This window comes from Bos indicus, chromosome X, assembly GCF_029378745.1.
Source record: "Bos indicus isolate NIAB-ARS_2022 breed Sahiwal x Tharparkar chromosome X, NIAB-ARS_B.indTharparkar_mat_pri_1.0, whole genome shotgun sequence".
In the NCBI taxonomy this organism is placed as follows: Eukaryota; Metazoa; Chordata; class Mammalia; order Artiodactyla; family Bovidae; genus Bos; species Bos indicus.
In genome coordinates, this window is record NC_091789.1 from 64,545,887 (window position 1) to 64,564,978 (window position 19,092).

At 44.2% G+C, this 19,092-nt stretch overlaps 1 long non-coding RNA gene across 1 annotated transcript in view; it reads left to right on the forward strand.

Moving 5' to 3' along the window:
* Positions 1–285: 285 nt before the first annotated feature.
* Positions 286–19,092, forward strand: part of LOC139180866 (uncharacterized) — a 59,315-nt gene continuing 40,508 nt past the window's right edge. Inside the window, exon 1 of the long non-coding RNA XR_011565085.1 lies at positions 286–3,845. This is a non-coding gene — a long non-coding RNA (uncharacterized lncRNA). The remainder of the gene's footprint in view (positions 3,846–19,092) is intronic.

A 19,092-nucleotide genomic window follows, 5' to 3' on the forward strand; every position in this document is an offset into this window, starting at 1 on the left:
GAGGCTTTCTCAGAGCAGCTTCTGTTAACTGCAGGCCTTGCTGGATTCCCCTGCCCTACTACTTCAGAACTCCCTATCTGCTTTATATTTTCTCTGTGCTACTTATCAAAACCTATCATGTTATATTGTAAAGAATAAACAATGTACAAAAATAATCACGTATATCCAGATATTGTTTTCTAGAAAGACTGGAAATCAAATTTTATGTAAAGTCTTCCACTTTTTTAATGTTGCCAGGTCTTCCTATTTTTTTCTAGAAAGCTTGGAAATTGAATATTTCTATAAAATCTTCTGATTTTTAAGTGTTGCTTACCAGATCAAAACAATTTTAAACAGTATTTGGGCCCAAGAAAATATGTTCCTGGCCCAAATTTGGTTTGTGGATCACCAGTTCGTGGAACACAGGGTCTATGAGAGGCTTTGTCATGGGACATCGACTAGTGAGGAAGGAAGTACAGCCTCAGAGAGGCTGGTCACCTTCCCTGTGGTCACACAGCTAGATAGGATCAGAGCGGGATCTTGAACCCACCTTTCTTGCTTCTTAGTGCTCTCTCTCATTCACCCCGTGCCTGCTGGACTGCCCCACTTCTGCTGAGGATTGAGCCACGCTGGCCTTTGTGGAGGACAACGTTTTGTTCAGTCCCAAGTGTCCTCCTCACAGGGGATATAACACAGTCATCACCACCCATCTGATAAGCACCAGGCACTTCTCGGCACAGAGTGTGTGAATTTACCTGCCTTCCCAATCTCAACCGTGGATATGGCCTCTTGTCACTCTTTATTGCTTTCGCTCCAGTGATAGGATCAAGATAAGGTCTTTATAGGAATGTTATTAGCATTACTCCCAGCCAGCGGTACCTTCCAGTAGAATCAGTGTGTTCTAGGATAAAGAATCTGGGGCTTCGAGTCCAGAGGGCTGGGCTGAATTCTGAGATGTGTGACCTGAGACAGCTTACTTAGCCTCCCTGGCCTTCAACTTACTTTACTGTGAAAATGAGAAAAGTAAAATCTTGTCTGTCTCCTTTGAAGCAAAAGTGAGACAATATGTATGAGACCTATTGGAAAAGACAATGTTTTACAGCTGTGAGGTGAGATTATCATTATGAAATCAGCAAAATAATTACTGAGCACCTACTAAGGGGAAGCTAAGAGACCATTTATTCAGGGCATGCCAAGAAACTCAAGACCTAGCTGCCTCTGTGAGCTCTAGTCTAACTGAGAAAAAGGGACATATGTGAGTTGAAGGAGAGCCAGCACTACCAAGCCAGAGATGACCAGGCTGAATGAAATGTACAGGCTGTATAATAAGAGAGATTGTGGTGGAAAGGGCTGATCACTGAAGGATTCCTGGAGGGAGTTGCATTTGAGCTGTGTTTGGAAAAAAAAATTAGTAGGATTGTGGTGAAAGAGGAAAGAAGGACATTCTAGAAAGGGACAACAGCACAGTTATCTATGTTGGAGACCTAATCTCCATAGAGTGGAGGGTTCAAGTAGTGACTGGCAGATAATCACTTCTTCACTTGGCTGGAATGCAGAAGAGACAATCAAGAAAAGTATGATTCTCATGAAATCAAAATAGAGTCCAGGTGGGGCAGTGGACATGGTTGATTACGTTACAGAAGGGGCTGATACTGTACAATGGTCATAATAATAGTTCCCACTTTAAGGGACTGTTCTGAGCATTGAAGGAGGTCATGTTTTGGAAACAGCACAGAACCTTATACAAATAAATGGTAAAGAATCTGCCTGCAGTGTGAGAGACCCGGGTTCAATCCCTGGGGTAAGAAGATCCCCTGGAGAAGGGAATGGCAAGCCACTCCATTATTCTTGCCTGGAGAATCCCATGGACAGAGGAGCCTGGAGAGCTATAGTCCATGGGGTCACAAAGACTCAGACATGACTGAGTGACTAACACATATTATACATGATTAGGACTAAAGAAATGTTAGTTGTCATTCTCATCGTAATCATTTTTCATCTTACATTGATGTCAGGGGGTAATAACATGGCCTTTGAATTCTGCCTGATATTAGTTGCATCACCTTGGGCAAGTCATATCACCTCCCTGTTTCTCAGTTTCCTGTCTTTAAAATGGGAGTAATACTAGTGCCAACTGAAAAGGCTATTGTGAGCTTAAATGAATTAATCCAAGTAAAGTGCTTATCCCCATGCCTGGCACAAGGAAAGCACTCAGTAGATGTTAGCTATTACAATGACGATGGCTAGGTAATGCAATATGATTGCATAAAAAAAATTGGGGAAATGGAGAAACAAACAAAATCACCTGGAATCCTACTACTAAGATACAACTGCTTGTTATTATTGTGAGATCTGGTTCTTAAATCTGAAATGTCTTTTATTGAGAAAATTAAAACTTCTGAAAATGATGTCAATTTGGGATGCACTAGTCATTTCGTTCAGAGAAGGCAATGGCACCCCACTCCAGTACTCTTGCCTGGACAATCCCATGGACGGAGGAGCCTGGTAGGCTGCAGTCCATGGGGTCGTTAGAGTTGGACACGACTGAGCGACTTCACTTTCACTTTTCACTTTCATGCATTGGAGGAGGAAATGGCAACCCACTCCAGTGTTCTTACCTGGAGAATCCCAGGGACGGGGGAGCCTGGTGGGCTGCCGTCTATGGGGTCACACAGAGTCGGACACGACTGAAGCGACTTAGCAGCAGCAGCAGCAGCAGCACTCATTTCGTTAAATATTTACTGAGCACCTACCATCTGCTACTGATATTCCAGAGGTTGAGAGTTAGCCAAAAACAGGACATACAGGATCCCTGCTTATACTTATAGCCCATTAGATGAGGATAGGAAACAAAACTAAATAAGTCAAATAAAAATATAAGATAAGCAGTGAGTTTTGCCCACCCAGGTCTTGGATAACAATAAGCAAGAGGGGACAGCCTCAGTAGTTCCTGTCCAGCTGTCCTTACCACTCTGTAGACCACAGAGAGAGGCTCATTGATCCAGGGAGGACATGGCGATCTCATAGGAGAAAGATGTAATCTTTTAAAGCTGAAAGGGCCCTGGTTACTGTGATTCTGCCACTGGGTATCTGTTCATCCATCCTTGTCTTAAAATAACAGTCTTACCAGGCTACTCCACGTCCTGCAGGACCCTCTCAAGGTCAGAAAGCCTTTTTTGACAGGTTTACTGAAAAATCTGCCTCCTTGCTACCACTAGGTGGCAGTAGTCCTAGTTCTGTCACCTGAGCAACCCAGTTAAGTACGTATATGGGAATGCTTCCGAGATTGGAAAGCATGCGGGTATCCTATATGGGATGTTTCTCTTTTTTAGACCCTGTGTCTCTGGTCCCTTCAAGAGCCACTCTTGTTATGGGATGGTTTCCAGCTCCTTTGTCAAGTTCGTGACCATCCTCTGGAGATGTTTCCCTTTGTTAATGATCCTCTTGCAATGTGGGGCATAGATTGGAACAGGAGACTCTGGGAGAGAACAGCAGAGACTGAAGTGTGACAATTATATTCTGGGGTCTAGAAGCCATACTTTAATTAATACAACCTAAAATGTGCTCCATTTTTAGCAGCTACATAATTTAGTTACATTATGCTATGGGTCAACTTGAACTGCTAGATCTTTTTTGAATTGCCTGTTTTTATGTGACCTGCTGCCAAGCCATGCTTCCCTTATTCTGGCCTCACAAAATAGACTTTTAAATTTTTGAGAATATTTTTCTTTATCTTATAATTTTCACCTTATTACTTCTTTTAATTTTAGCCCTGTACTCCAGCCATTCTGAGCTCATTTTGAATCTCAGTTCTGTTCTTCAACAAATTTGATATCCCCGCCAGTTTTGGGTCATCTTCAGACGTGGTAAGTACGTTTTCTGTGTCATCTAAGTCCGGGATCCCCAGCCTCCGGGCCACAGACTGGTACCTCCTGTCAGATCAGCAGCACCATTACATTAGAAATAAAGTGCACAATAAATGTTATGCGCGTGCTTCATCCTGAAACTATTCCGCCCCCCAACTCCCTAGTCCATGGAAGAATGGTCTTCTGGGAAATCAGTCCCTGGTGCCAAAAAGGTTGGGGATCACTGATCTAAGTTACTAGTAAAAGTGGAAAAGCCCTGTGGCCTTTCTCTGGTGACTTTTCTCCTGCTTGCTACCTATGTTTTGTGTAAAATTTTTGATCAATTGCCAGTCTATTTCACCTGTGTTATAACCTGGTTAATATATCGCTGTCTTGTCTTAAGTCATTTGTGGGAAAGTGGTAGGATATAACTTCAGATGCACTGCTGAACCTAAGATATGTTGTAGTTACAAAAGTCAGGATGGATGGAAGGTGATCCAAGAAGGTTTCTTTTGTTTTGTAAAATGGAAACTATTGTACTTTTTCCAATGATAAAAGTAATATAAGCATGTAAAGGTCAGCAGCATTCAAAAGTATATGAATTAGAAAGTCCTTCTGTAATTCTTTGTGATGACCAACTTCTGGATAACTGTGGTCGTGGTTTTGTGTATTCATAAACACAGATCTGTGATATAAATCGAATCATGCTACAGAGAATGTTGTGTGACCTACTTTTTTACCTTATAAGCTTTTGGAAATGTCTTTCTTTGTCAGAATATATAGTTTCACTTCATCCTTTTGAACAACACAGTGTTCTTTTCTGCAGATGCATCCTAACTTAACTCATCAATCCCATATTGATGGAGGTTTACATCACTGGCAAATTTTTGCTGTTGTGTAAGCAGTGATGCATGATGAACTTTCTTTGCTGGCTTGAGATGTGGTGTTGGTTGCTGGGTTTTGCCTCCCCTGGATTCCCTGTCCGTCTGGGATCTTGTTTTCAATGTTATGAATGTCAAAGGCTGCTTCTACCGAAGACATAAACTAAAGAAGGGTCTGCCAACTCCTTGCTCATCATGTTTTGAGTTTGCAAATCTAAACCTTATCCTTCTTTGAAGGGTAGTTAAAGATGTTTGAACTCTCTGGGGCCTTAGGAGAACCAAGAACCAAGGTACCCCAAGACCAAGTCTGGAGTGATAGACAGGTTCTCCCCATCACATACCGCCAGCTCTGCCAAGTGAGGCCAGTTGCCAGGCCCTGTATAGTTTCTTTCCTTCTCATCTTCACACTTTCTCTCTTCCATGGAGTCTTCCTCCCTATACACATGTACCTCCCAGACTAAGTTAGAAGCCACCTGCTCTGAACTTCCAGAACATGTTAAGAGTGTGGGCTTGAGAGTCAAACCTGTGTTTGAATATCACAGCTGTACCTTCCCAGTTCTGTTATCTTATATAAGTCACCTATCCTTTCAGGGCCTGATTATCCTCATCTGTAGAATGGAAATAAAACTATATAAGATATTTCAAAACACCTAACCCAATGCCTGGCTGATATAAAGCACTTAATAAATGTTAGCTGCTATTATAGCATCATGGGTGATCATATTACCTATTCCATAGACTTATGACTCTTACAGGAGAATGTATGTAAAACTTAACACAGTGCTTCACATACATTGAGTGTTAAATAAATGACAATTATTTATTGTATTTCTATCTCCCTTTGGATACTTAACCTCAATATATTTTGTGTGATTTCTGTTTGTGTTCATGTCTTGATCTCCTCCTCTAATGTATAAGCTCCCTTGTGAGCTGAGTTCTCTCTCTCCCATTCTCTCTTTCTTCTCCTCCCTAGCACCTAGCACCCTACCAACTAGAAAGCATAAAAGACCCAGTGCTGGGGATTAGTGGGGCTCTTTAAAATTTCGATGAATGAATGCTGCTATCACATCTTAAAATCTCTTTATCACTGTATTGTGTTCTTGTTAGTAACCATCTTTCCCATTAACTGATCAAGGGGGCCTTACTGATCAAGGGGGCCTTGTCCGTAGGGCTGGACATGGCATACATATTCCAACCACTGAGCCACTGGTCACAGAGCTAGCAATCTATGGAATCATAGCTTTGGGAAGGTTTCCAGAAAACAGTGGCCTTGAGTCTGTGTGTATCTGAGCAGAATTTGTATTTTGCTCTCAGGTTTCTGTCTAAATGGAAAGGGACATCAGGCACCAGCTTAGTTTAGGTCACCCTGAAGTTGTTTCTCTTCTTTCACTCATGCCCTCCACATAGCAGCAAGAGCTATATTCAGTTCAGTTCAGTTCAGGTGCTCAGTCATGTCCGATTTTTGCAACCCCATGAATCGCAGCACGCCAGGCCTCCCTGTCCATCACCAACTCCTGGAGTCCACTCAGACTCACGTCCATCAAGTCAGTGATGCCATCTAGCCATCTCATCCTCTGTCATCCCCTTCTCCTCCTGCCCCCAATCCCTCCCAGCATCACAGTCTTTTCCAATGAGTCAACTCTTCGCATGAGGTGGCCAAAGTACTGGAGTTTCAGCTTTAGCATCATGCCTTCCAAAGAAATCCCAGGGCTGATCTCCTTCAGAATGGACTGGTTGGATCTCCTTGCAGTCCAAGGGACTCTCAAGAGTCTTCTCCAACACCACAGTTCAAAAGCATCAATTCTTCGGCGCTCAGCCTTCTTCACAGTCCAAATTTCACATCCATACATGATGACTGGAAAAACCATAGCCTTGACTACACGGACCTTTGTTGGCAAAGTAATGGCTCTGCTTTTCAATATGCTATCTAGGTAGGTCATAACTTTCCTTCCAAGGAGTAAGCGTCTTTTAATTTCATGGCTGCAATCACCATCTGCAGTGATTTTGGAGCCCCCAAAAATAAAGTCTGACACTGTTTCCACTGTTTCCCCATCTATTTCCCATGAAGCAATGGGACCAGATGCCATGGTCTTCATTTTCTGAATGTTGAGCTTTAAGCCAACTTTTTCACTCTCCTCTTTCACCTTCATCAAGAGGCTTTTTAGTTCCTCTTCACTTTCTGCCATAAGGGTGGTGTCATCTGCATATCTGAGGTTATTGATATTAGACAATAGTAAATCAGATCATCTTGGAAGAAAAGCTATGATGAACCTAGACAGCATATTCAAAAGCAAAGATATCACTTTGCCGACAAAGTTCCGTATACTCAAACTATGGTTTTGCCAGTAGTCATGTATGGATGTGAGAGTTGGACCATAAAGAAGACTGAGCATCGAAGAATTGATACTTTTGAACTGTGGTGCTGGAGGATACTTTTGAGAGTCCATTGGATAGCCAGGAGATCAAACCAGTCAATCCTAAAGGAAATCAACCCTGCATATTCATTGGATAGACTGATGCTGAAGCTGAAGCTCCAATACTTTGGCCACCTGATATAAAGAACTGACTCACTTTCAGTTAGGTGTTTTGAAATATCTTATATAGTTTTATTTCCATTCTACAGATAAGGATAATCAGGCCCTGAAAAGATCGGTGACTTATTTAAGATCACAGAACTGGGAGGGTACAGCTGTGATATTCAAACACAGGTTTGACTCTCAAGCCCCCACTCTTAACAAGTTCTGGAAGTTCAGAGCAGGTGGCTTCTAACTTAGTCTGGGAGGTACATGTGTACAGGGAGGAAGACTCCATGGAAGAGGGAAAAGAGCCTGATGCTGGGAAAGATTGAGGGCAGGAGAAGCAGGGGGCGACAGAGGATGAGGTGATTGAATGGCATCATCAACTTAATAGACATGAGTTTGAGCAAACTCCAGGAGATAATGAAGGACAGGGAAGCCTGGCATGCTGCATTCTATCATGCTGGAAAGAGTTGGACATGACTGAGCAACTAAACAACAAGAAGGAGGGGGAGGAGAGGACTTGGAGACAATAAGTATAAACAGCTGCTTCAAGGTTTTAATATAAGGAGCACGGCAGCAGTGGGGCAGTAGTAGTATCTGGAGGTGGGGTTAGAGTTGAAGAGAAATAAATAATATGAATGATCTAGTCTCAGACCTCAGAATGTAAGTTCCTTGAGGGCAGGGATTTTGTCTCCTGTGTCTGTGCCACCTTCCACAGTGCCTAGCACAGAGTTGGAATTCCATAACTGTTGTTGAGACATAGAGAGAAACTTGTGGTTGTTGAAGGGAGGGAATGAGGAAGGGACACATTAGGAGTTTGGAATTAGCAGATGTAAGCTCTAATATATAGGATGGGTCAACAACAAGGTCCTACTGTATAGCACAGGGAACTATATCCAATATCCTGTAATAAGCCATAATGGAAAAGAAGATGAAAAAGAACATACATATCTATATATAACTGAATCACTTTGCTGTACACCAGAAACTAACACAACATGGTAAATCAACTACATACTTCAATGACAATGAAAATTTTAAAATCTTGTTGATTAAGTGAATGATCAAATGTTTGAAAGAATTAATGGAACTAGGGACTTCTCTGGTGATCTGGTGACTAAGACTCTTTGCTCCCAAATGCAGGGATCCAGGTTTGATCCCTGGTCAGGGAACTAGATCCTGCATGCCTGAACTAAGATCCCACATGATGCAATTAAGACCCAATGCAGCCAAACAAATAGTAAACAGAAAAAATCAATGGAAGTAAATGTTAAAGCATTGAATGAGAAGTAATAGCAGGATAAAGTGGCAGGTGAATTGCATAGAACCTTGGCTTGAGTCCCAGTCATTCCTGCCACACTCCTGGCACACCAAGCTTACCTAAGAGCCAGACAGCCTAGACATGGGTTGGCATGACACAACTCCCTTTGCTGAGAGGGCATGCTGTATCTCTGCAATCCTCTGCTCCACGAAGCAGACAGGCTTTGGGACTGTAAGAACTGGGTGCAGCCAGATGAGACAGCAAAGCTCAGGAGTGTGCCAGAAGAGAAACCCCTGCACTTCATCACCATTCTCTGGGCGTGGTCAATCTGTGGCACAGGGCACATTTGAGACATGGGTCGCAGTGCTATCCCAGTCTGCCCCTCCTGGCTGGAGGGTGATTCATAACCTCCTGTTGCTCATGCCAAGGAATAGCTAAACCAGAGTCCAAGGAGAAGCCGATGGCCAAGCAGGCACCAGAAGCCTTGGCCCTGGCTCCTCCCAGTTGCCACATTGCATAATCCTCACAGAGTAAGGTGATAGTCAGCGCACTGGGGCTTCCCCCAGGGTTCTTGTGACTCAGCCGTTGCTGGAAAGATGGCATGGCCCAGTATCGGACTAGCACACAGGAGGCACTTTTGAATGAATGGACCCTTTGGGACTCTGGGAACTAATACGAATGGTGAGGAAAGAGTGCTTCTTTATCCATGCCTTCCCTGTCATCTCACTCAGTGCCCAGACATAGTCCTGTGCAGCGATACAGCCACAGGCAAGAGCATGTCCTGGGCTGGGAAGAAAGGATGTAGTTAGTTGGCAGTACCTCCAGACAGACCTTTTCCATCTCCCCACCTGGCACCTGAAGAGTCCACTATCGTGTCAGGTCTTAGGAGTCCAAAGAGTTTATTCCAACCCGCATTGACCTAACACTTAATCTGAATCACATCCTGTGTATTTTCTCAAAGTTGTTACTATAATAATAAAACAACAACAACAACTAATAATAATAATTGCAGCTGACACACATTGAACACCTACTATGGGCCAGCCACTGGACTAAGCACTTTATATATATTATCTGTTGTACTCCTTACGGCACACCTGTGAGGTAAATGCTATTTTTAAAAATTGAACTGTAAATTGATTTACAATGTTGTATTAGTTTCAAGTATAAGGTAAAGTTAATCAGTTATAGAGATATATAATATATAGTCACTCTTTTTTAGATTGTTTCCTCATATAGGTTATTACAGATTATTGAGTATAGTTCCCTGTGCTATACAGGAGGTCCTTATTGGTTGTTTAATTTATATACAACAGTGTGTACATGTCAATCCCATCCTCCTAATACTATTATTGTCTCTGTTACACAGAAAAAGTTCAATCTATGAAGGGAAAGAGTTGAAATTCAAGTCCAGGTCTGTCTCACGACAGAATCAGTTCTGCATGGTTCTCTACTATAGCATCAAAGTGCTCTTTCAAAAGTAAATCAGATAAAATAATTCCTTGGCTTGACAGCCTCCAGTGGTTTCCCATCACATGTAGAACCAAAGCCGGCTTTCTTCCTGGGCCATCAAGGCCTGGCAGAACCCATGCTGTACCTTCCTCCCCAGCCTCTGCCTCCTTTCCCCACCCCTGTAAAAAACTGTGTTCCAGGAACCGCATCAGTAGCCAGGCTCTGTACCAGCAGCCGTGATCTGCTATGAGTATGTTTGGTAGGCTGGCTTGGGTGCCTACCCTTGCTCACAGTGTTACCTCCCTTGGAAAATACCTCCCATGGTTCAAACAACCATCCCAGAAGCCCTGTCGGTATAAGGTGGAAGCTGCCTATGGTTGTCAGTATGACCACTGTTCCGTGGAGAGTTGCTGGGCTATCTTAGAACGCTTGTTCTCTCTTTCTCACTTGTGCTGGAAGATTCTAGAAGGTTGAGAGTATCCCAGATCCTCTCCAGTACCAAGAAGAGTGTGATGCTAAGAGATAAATCTAAACAGCACTGGACTAGGAAAGATATGACCTATATCTTACTCCAGCTTTCTCGCTCAGTAGCTTAGGAGGCCTAAGGTGAATCTTCACTTTTCTAAGCCTCAATTTCTTTCTTCTTCTTCTTCTTTTTTTTTCTGTTGTTTTTTATTTTTTGGCCATGCCATGCAGCTCGTGGGATTGTAGTTCCCTGATCAGGGATTGAACCCTGGGTCACAGCAATGAAAGCACTGAATTCTAACCACTGGACCCCAGGGAACTCCCTAATGCTCAATTTCTTTATTGGTCAATGAAAGTCATAATATCTGCTCTTGAGGGATTGCTCTGAATATCTAATAAGATGACTTATTGGATAGTGTTCTGGAAAGTTGAGTGCTTACTATGTTTCAGATATGGCTCTAAGCTTCTTGCTCCAAATACCCAACCTTAATTTAACCATGAGATAACATCAGACAGGGCTTCGCAGGTGGCGCTGTGCTGTGTTGTGCTTAGTCTCTCCATCGTGTCTGACTCTTTGCGACCCCATGGACTGTAACCCACCAGGCTCCTTTGTCCACAGGGATTTTCCAGGCAAGAATACTGGAGTGGGTCAGGTGGTGCTAGTGGTAAACAACTTGCCTGTCAATGCAAGAGACGCAAGAGACACGGATTTGATCCCTGGGTTGGGAAGATCCCCTGGAGTAGGAAAAGGCAACCCACTCCAGTATTGTTGCCTGAAAAACACCATAGACCAGAGCCTGGAGGGCTACAGTTCACGGGGTCACAAAACATTGGACACGATTGAAGCAGCTGAACACATTAAGCTGCTCACCTGTATTACCTCCATCATTCCCCAGAAAAACACTACTGTATTACTAGTAATCGTATGTCCACTTTGCAGATGAGGAAAATGAGGCACAGAGAGGTTAAGAGGTTTGTTCATCATTACCTAGCTAGTAAGTGTCAGAGCCAAATTGAGAATCCACCAATCTGGCTTCAGAACCTGTGGCCTGAGCCATTTACTTTCACATGAAAGGTAAAATGTTTTGTTTGGGTGAATGTTTTATCTGTTCTGGTGGCTCCAACGGAATACTGTAGACTGAGTGGCTTATAAACAACAGAAATTTATTTTTTGTAGTATAAAGTTCAAGGTACCAGCAAATTTAGTGAGGCCACTCCTTGGTTGTGGATGACCATCTTCTCGCTATAATCTCACGTGGCAGAGGGAGACAAAGGAGCTCTGTGGGCCTTTTCTTATAAGGGCACTGTCCCATTTATCAGGTTTCCATCCTCATTGCCTGATCACCTCTCAAAGACCCACATTCAAATACCACCACATTGGGGATTAAATTTCAACATACCGATTTTGAGGGGATACAAACCTTCAGTCTATAGTAGGTGGGAGGTTATTATTATTTTTTTAAAGTAGCAATACTTTTTCTATCATTTTCTCTAAGTGTTATAGCATTATTCCTCTCACTGGGCCCTATGCTACTTGGGTTCCTTCACCTGTTGTTGTTTAACTTTGTGGTAGGGAACCTTCTCCATACCCAGTTTGCTTACTTCCTTCTTCCTCAAAGGTATAAGAGGTTCCCAACGAATGTGATGTTCCAAGAACATAATCTTCCCATGGTCAGAAAGGAGTGCAAGTGCCTGGGGTCTGATTCCTTTGTGTCTTCACGAGTACTGAGCACCTCCCATATGTCAGGGCCTGATCTAGTCAACTGGGGCTACGGCAAGGAACAATCAAAAAACCCCACCCTGCACAACTTCACTTCAGTGGTATTCTTGCTTCAAATACCCAACCTTAATTTAACCATGAAATAACATCAGACAGGGCTTCCCAGGTGACTCCATGGTAAAGAATCCACCTTCTAGTGCAGGGGGTGTAAGATATGCAGGTTCGATCCCTGGGTTGAGAAGATCCCCTGGAGGAGGGCATGGCAACCCACTCCAGTGTTCTTGCCTGGAGAATCCCATGGACCGAGGAGCCTGGAGGGCTACAGTCCAGGGGGTTGCAAAGAGTCAGACACGACTAAAGCGACTTAGCATGCACACAGAGGACCTGCCATTGACCTCTGTTTCCAGCTGAGTCAGTGATGACAGAAGCATGAAGGGAAGGAAAAGAGCAGGGAAGTGAAATCACTGAAATCTAGAATCCTTATCCAATTTCTGGTGAGGAAACAAATCATTATTAAGCACCATAATGAGTTTCTGAATCTCCTGTGCTTGATTCCTCACAAATCAGTGAACTCTAATTAATGCTGAGTGTGGTGGTAACACCACAGCCAGAGCCATCTTCATGATTTTGCCTTAGTAAGTGTCATTGGCAGCATAGAAGGGTGGTCTGATTTTTCTTGTCCTAATAAGTGGAACTGAAAAAGTCCAGAGCATTATTCTGGTTTCATTTATGTGTAGTATCAGAAGTCCCCGAGTCATCCAATTAGCATCATTTGGATATTTGGGGCCTAGTAGTGCATGCAGAACGGAGAAGGCGATGGCACCCCACTCCAGTACTCTTGACTGGAAAATCCCATGGACGGAGGAGCCTGGTAGGCTGCAGTCCATGGGGTCGAGAAGAGTCGGACACAATTGAGCGACTTCACTTTCACTTTCATGCATTGGAGAAGGAAATGGCAACCCACTCCACTGTTCTTGTCTGGAGAATCCCAGGGACGGGGGAGCCTGGTGGGCTGCTGTCTATGGAGTCACACAGTCAGACATGACTGAAGTGACTTAGCAGCAGCAGCAGCAAGGCATGCAGTAAACAGAGCGTGAGCAATCTTGCCACATGGGAAGCAGCCTCTAGGCCTGATGTGTACCTGAGAAAAACGGGCTGAGTACCAGAGGGGTCCCTGGAGCCTCCCCAGCTGGCAGCCATGGCCCAGGATGCTCTCTCTCCCATGCAGGAGCAGAAATCCACATAGGGAAAAGCAGCCTACTGATGGGAGGCTTGTAGACAGCAGTGTTTTCAGAACATCTCAGCTCATCCTGAGATCCACACCAATGTGGTGGCCTTGTTCTTACAGTGTGATAAAGATGGAATGAGAGGATCTAGTGGATAGTGTTCTCAAAAATGTGAAATATCCATTTCCGTAAGGTATTGCTATGCACGCATGCTAAGTTACTTCAGTCGGGTTTGACTCTTTGCAGTCCTATGGATGCTAGCCCGCCAGGCTCCTCTGTCTATGAGATTTTCCAAGCAAGAATACTGGAGTGGGTTGCCATTCCCTTCTCCAGAGGATCTTCTCAACCCACGGATTGAATCCTGTGGGGTCGAATTCCAGCCTCTTACATGTCCTGCATCGGCAGGCAGGTTCGCTACCACTAGAACCGCCTGGGAAGCCCTAGTGTCACTACATATGTATTACCATTATTGTTCTTATGCACCATGGGAGGAATTAATAAAGTAGGACATCTGCAACCATAGTGTTTTCAGCATTCCTGCATCTCTAATGTTATAGAGGAGGCCATTATCCTCTTTTTGAGAAACAACAGCTACCATGTTAAGCACTTACTATGTGCCAGGAGTAAAGGCTTGCATACATGATCTCATTTAGTCCTCACAGCAATCCCATGAAGTAGGTACTGCTTCTCAATTTTAAAGTCGGGTATGTGAGGCTCAGAGATGTTAACTAACTTGCCCAAGGTAACACAATAAGTCGTTAGCATCAGAGTTTACTGGCAGGAGACTAGCTCTAGGATTCTGTATCCTTATCTCAGTGCTAAAAGGCGTTTGAAATAGCACATGCAAGACACACATACCCCCAAGTGGTAGATGTGGATCTCTAAGAGGAAGACAACAGTTTCACCCTTTGGGCTCCATACAGGGCTGGCTGTAGAAGAAGACCCCCAAGCAAGTGGACCACTCCAGCTGGGAGTGATTGTGGAGAGAAGTGGGCACTTGGATGCTTGGGGGTGGGGTGCTGTGGGAGTATCTGGTTTCCCAATTGGGAAGACTAGGCTCAGGACAAGAGTCACAGACCAACTCTGAATTGCAGAAACACCCAGAGTAGCAGTCACCAACTTCATCGCATCCTTGTGCCTGTTGGGCAGCTACAGGCACAGAGAGGTGCTGAGGCTTGCCTAAGGTCACACAGCTCTCAAGAGGGCAGGTGCAGTGTAGAACCCTGGTCTTCAGGCTCCAGTTCGGTGCTCTTGCTGCCACTCCACTCCCACTGGCCCCTCAGGTTCAGTGCACAGCAGTCAGAGGGAAGCCACGTCTTTGTGAGTGAAGCCATTGTCTGGATGGTGGTTCTCAGTATTGCCCAGAGACCTGCAGAAGTGGCAGTCTTCAAGTCCCACCCAGGACTGACTGGGGACTGAGATCCAGCAAAATGGGACTTTGCAAGCCCTCTAGGAGACCCTGATACACACTCAAGTGTGAAAACCACCGGCCCAGACAGAAAGGCACAGTGCCGAGTGCTGCAGCCATAGACGTGCATTCGGATCTTCAACTCACACAGCACAAAGAAGGGTCGTCTTCCTAGAGAAGGACAGTGAAAAGGAACACAGCTCTCAAGCCACACCTGCAGAGCAAGGTCACCTTCCAACACATGTGGCGGTTAGACATGCACAGACGGGGAGGAGGAGTGCAGCCAGTACTTGCTCATCCACACGTGCATCAGAGACAGTGTAGTTTTGCCAACTCAGCAACTCCCCAGAGATGTGCCAGTTCCACTGCTTGTTGCCCAGGAGGTGCATCCCTGCCCTCTGGGAAATTGCCATGCAGGATCATAGAACCTCTGATCTGGGAAGGATCTTAGAGAGTACCTACCTCATTGCCCACCCCTACTGCATCACTGGTGATGCCCCTGACTTTCCTTCTCCAGAGGAACCTGGCAGGCTACAGTCCATGGGGAGGCAAAGAGTCAGACAGGACTTAGCACTGAGCACAATCATTTTTAGGACAGTGGTAGGCCGCACAAAACATCAGTGGCTCCTAGTTTGTGGCCTCTGGTTTAATATCTTTCTTTCCCACTTGGCTGTCTGCTCCACAGGGGCACATGCCCCTGGTTCTGCTCTGCTCACCACAGTGTCTGGATTCAACAAATGGAAAAATAAAAATAGAAAATGGACCCACCCTCCCAGTAGAACACCAGGTTCAGAAAGAATACACTGGCATGGGGATGGCACTCTGTCACTCGCCTCTTTTTCAATTGCCCACTGGAAATGGCCCCATGTCCCTTTAAGCCCTACTCCCGGTTGACCCCTGCAGGCCGCCTTACCCTCTGCCCTGAAGTCATACCCTGGCCACATGGGTTCTGGTGGGGGTGGGGCCCTCTGTGACGTCACCAAGGGCCCAGCCCTGCCTGGTCCTCAGTCTCCAGGTGCCAGCGCAGACCAGCGCACCAGGAGCCACTTGGTCTCAGCTCACGATGTGCTCTGTAATATGGTTATTTTTTTGGCCTACGTTTATCTCGTTTGTCTTTGCCTATGTGTTTTATGTTCTGAGAGATGAAGCCGAAGAACTGCCGAGGATGGTGCCCAGTGGAAGGCACTTCCGCGTTCGGCAGAATCAACCAGAGTATGCCCCAGGCTGGTTTGGGAGCAAGTGGCACTGGCTGTTAATCTTCCTCATGTTTTTGGTGATCCTGAAGTTTCCTGGAGGCGATGACGAAAGTAATGCGGGCACTCCTGGCCGTCAGGGCTGTTCATCTGGCTCTCCAGGAAGAAAGAAGATAAGGGATTCCCCCTACAAAGACTCTATGTGCGGTGCCTTAACCCAGTCCGAGACGTCACTGATGAACCTTATGTCCAGGGTGAAGAATATGAAACTCACTGCGGCAACCGGTGATCAATGCCAATGTCCCAATATCGAGGTTCCTGTTGACGCACGGAATAATGTTACAATACTTGAGGTATGGGACACCGGAGACCCCGATGAAGTGGATTTTCACATCAAAGAAGAAGAGGAGTAGTTGAGTGTTGACAAAGTGTATTCAAACTAATAAAAGTATTTTGCAGCAAAAGGAAAAATGCCTCTGATATTTTTTATTCGTGCTACAATTTTACCTTTTCCAGAATGTGGTATAATTGGTATCATGCAGTGTTTTCCAGACTGAGAGACCTGCGTTCGATCCCTGGCTTGGGAAGATCCCCTGGAGAAGGGAAAGGCTACCCACTCCAGTATTCTGGCCTGGAGAATTCCATTGACTGTACAGTCTATGGAGTCACAAAGAGTCGGACATGACTGAGTGACTTTCACTTTCACAGTGTATACCCTTTCCCAGAGTAGCTTATTATACTTTATAACATTCATTAAGGTATCATCCGTTTATTTTTGTGATTTGATAGCCCATTTCTTTTTATTCTTGTATAATATTCTGTTATATTGATGTTCTGTAGTTAGTTTAAACATTCTGCTAGTAAAGGACATTTTGGTTGCCTCCAATTTGTGTGTGTGTGTGTGTGAGAGAGAGAGAGAGGGAATGAGTTAAGCTTTATAAAATTCATGTCCATGTTTCTGTGTGGGCATTAGCTTTCAAATCATTTGGTGAACTATCTAGGAGCAAAATTGCTAGATCATAGAGTATGACAATGTTTAGCTATGTTAGACATTGCTTCCAAACTGACTGTACCATTTTGCATTCCCACTAACAACAAATGAGAGTTCCTGTTGTTTCTCATCTTTGCCAGTAACTGGTTTTGTCAGATTTTTGTATTTGGCCATTTCAAAGGGACTAGATCTGATAAATAGAATGCCTGATGAACTATGGACTGAGGTTCGTGACACTGTACAGGAGACAGGGATCAAGACCATCCCCATGGAAAAGAAATGCAAAAAAGCAAAATGGCTGTCTGGGGAGGCCTCACAAATAGCTGTGAAAAGAAGAGAAGCGACAAGCAAAGGAGAAAAGGAAAGATATAAGCATCTGAATGCAGAGTTCCAAAGAATAGCAAGGAGAAATAAGAAAGCCTTCCTCAGAGATCAATGCAAAGAAATAGAGGAAAACAACAGAATGGGAAAGACTAGAGATCTCTTCAAGAAAATCAGAGATACCAAGGGAACATTTCATGCGAAGATGGGCTTGATAAAGGACAGAAATGGTAGGGACCTAACAGAAGCAGAAGATATTAAGAAGAGGTGGCAAGAATACACAGAAGAACTGTGCAAAAAAGATCTTCACGACACAGATAATCTCGATGGTGTGATCACTCACCTAGAGCCAGACATCCTGGAATGTGAAGTCAAGTGGGCCTTAGAAAGCATCACTATGAACAAAGCTAGTGGAGGTGATGGAATTCCAGTTGAGCTATTTCAAATCCTGAAAGATGATGCTGTGTAAGTGTTGCACTCAAGATGCCAGCAAATTTGGAAAACTCAGCAATGGCCACAGGACTGGAAAAGGTCAGTTTTCATTCCAATCCCAAAGAAAGGCAATGCCAAAGAATGCTCAGACTACCACACAAGTGCACTCATCTCACACGCTAGTAAAGTAATGCTGAAAATTCTCCAAGTCAGGCTTCAGCAGTACATGAGCCATGAATTTCCAGATGTTCAAGCTGGTTTTAGAAAAGGCAGAGGAACCAGAGATCAAATTGCCAAAATCTGCTAGATCATAGAAAAAGGAAGAGAGTTCCAGGAAAACATCTACTTCTGCTTTATTAACTATGCCAAAGCCTTTGACTGTGTGGATCACAATAAACTGTGGAAAATTCTGAAAGAGATGGGAATACCAGACCACCTGACCTCCCTCTTGAGAAACCTGTATGCAGATCAGGAAGCAACAGTTAGAACTGGACATGGAACAACAGACAGGATCCAAATAAGAAAAGGAGTACATCAAGGCTGTATATTGTCACCCTGCTTATTTAACTTATATGCAGAGTACATCATGAGAAACGCTGGACTGGAAGAAGCACAAGCTGGAATCAAAATTACCGGGAGAAATATCAATAACCTCAGGTATGCAGATGACACCAACCTTATGGCAGAACGTGAAGAGGAACTAAAAAGCCTCTTGATGAAAGTGAAAGAGGAGAGTGAAAAAGTTGGCTTAATGAGGTGGATGAAACTGGAGCCTATTATACAGAGTGAAGTAAGCCAGAAAGAAAAACACCAATACAGTATACTAACGCATATATATGGAATTTAGAAAGATGGTAACAATAACCCTGTGTACGAGACAGCAAAAGAGACACTGATGTATAGAGCAGTCTTATGGACTCTGTTGGAGAGGGAGAGGGTGGGAAGATTTGGGAGAATGGCAGTGAAACCTGTATAATATCATGTATGAAACGAGTTGCCAGTCCAGTTTCGATGCACGATACTGGATGCTTAGGGCTGGTGCACTGGGACGACCCAGAGGGATGGTATGGGGAGGGAGGAGGGAGGAGGGTTCAGGATGGGGAACACATATATACCTGTGGTGGATTCATTTCGATATTTGGCAAAACTAATACAATTTTGTAAAGTTTAAAAATAAAGTAAAATTCAAAATATTTTTCAAAAAAAAAGCTCAACATTCAGAAAACTAAGATCATGGCATCTGGTCCCATCACTTCATGGGAAATAGATGGGGAAACAGTGGAACAGTGTCAGACCTTATTTTTGGGGGCCCCAAAATCACTGCAGATGGTGATTGCAGCCATGAAATTAAAAGACGCCTACTCCTTGGAAGAAAAGCTATGACCAATCTAGATAGCAT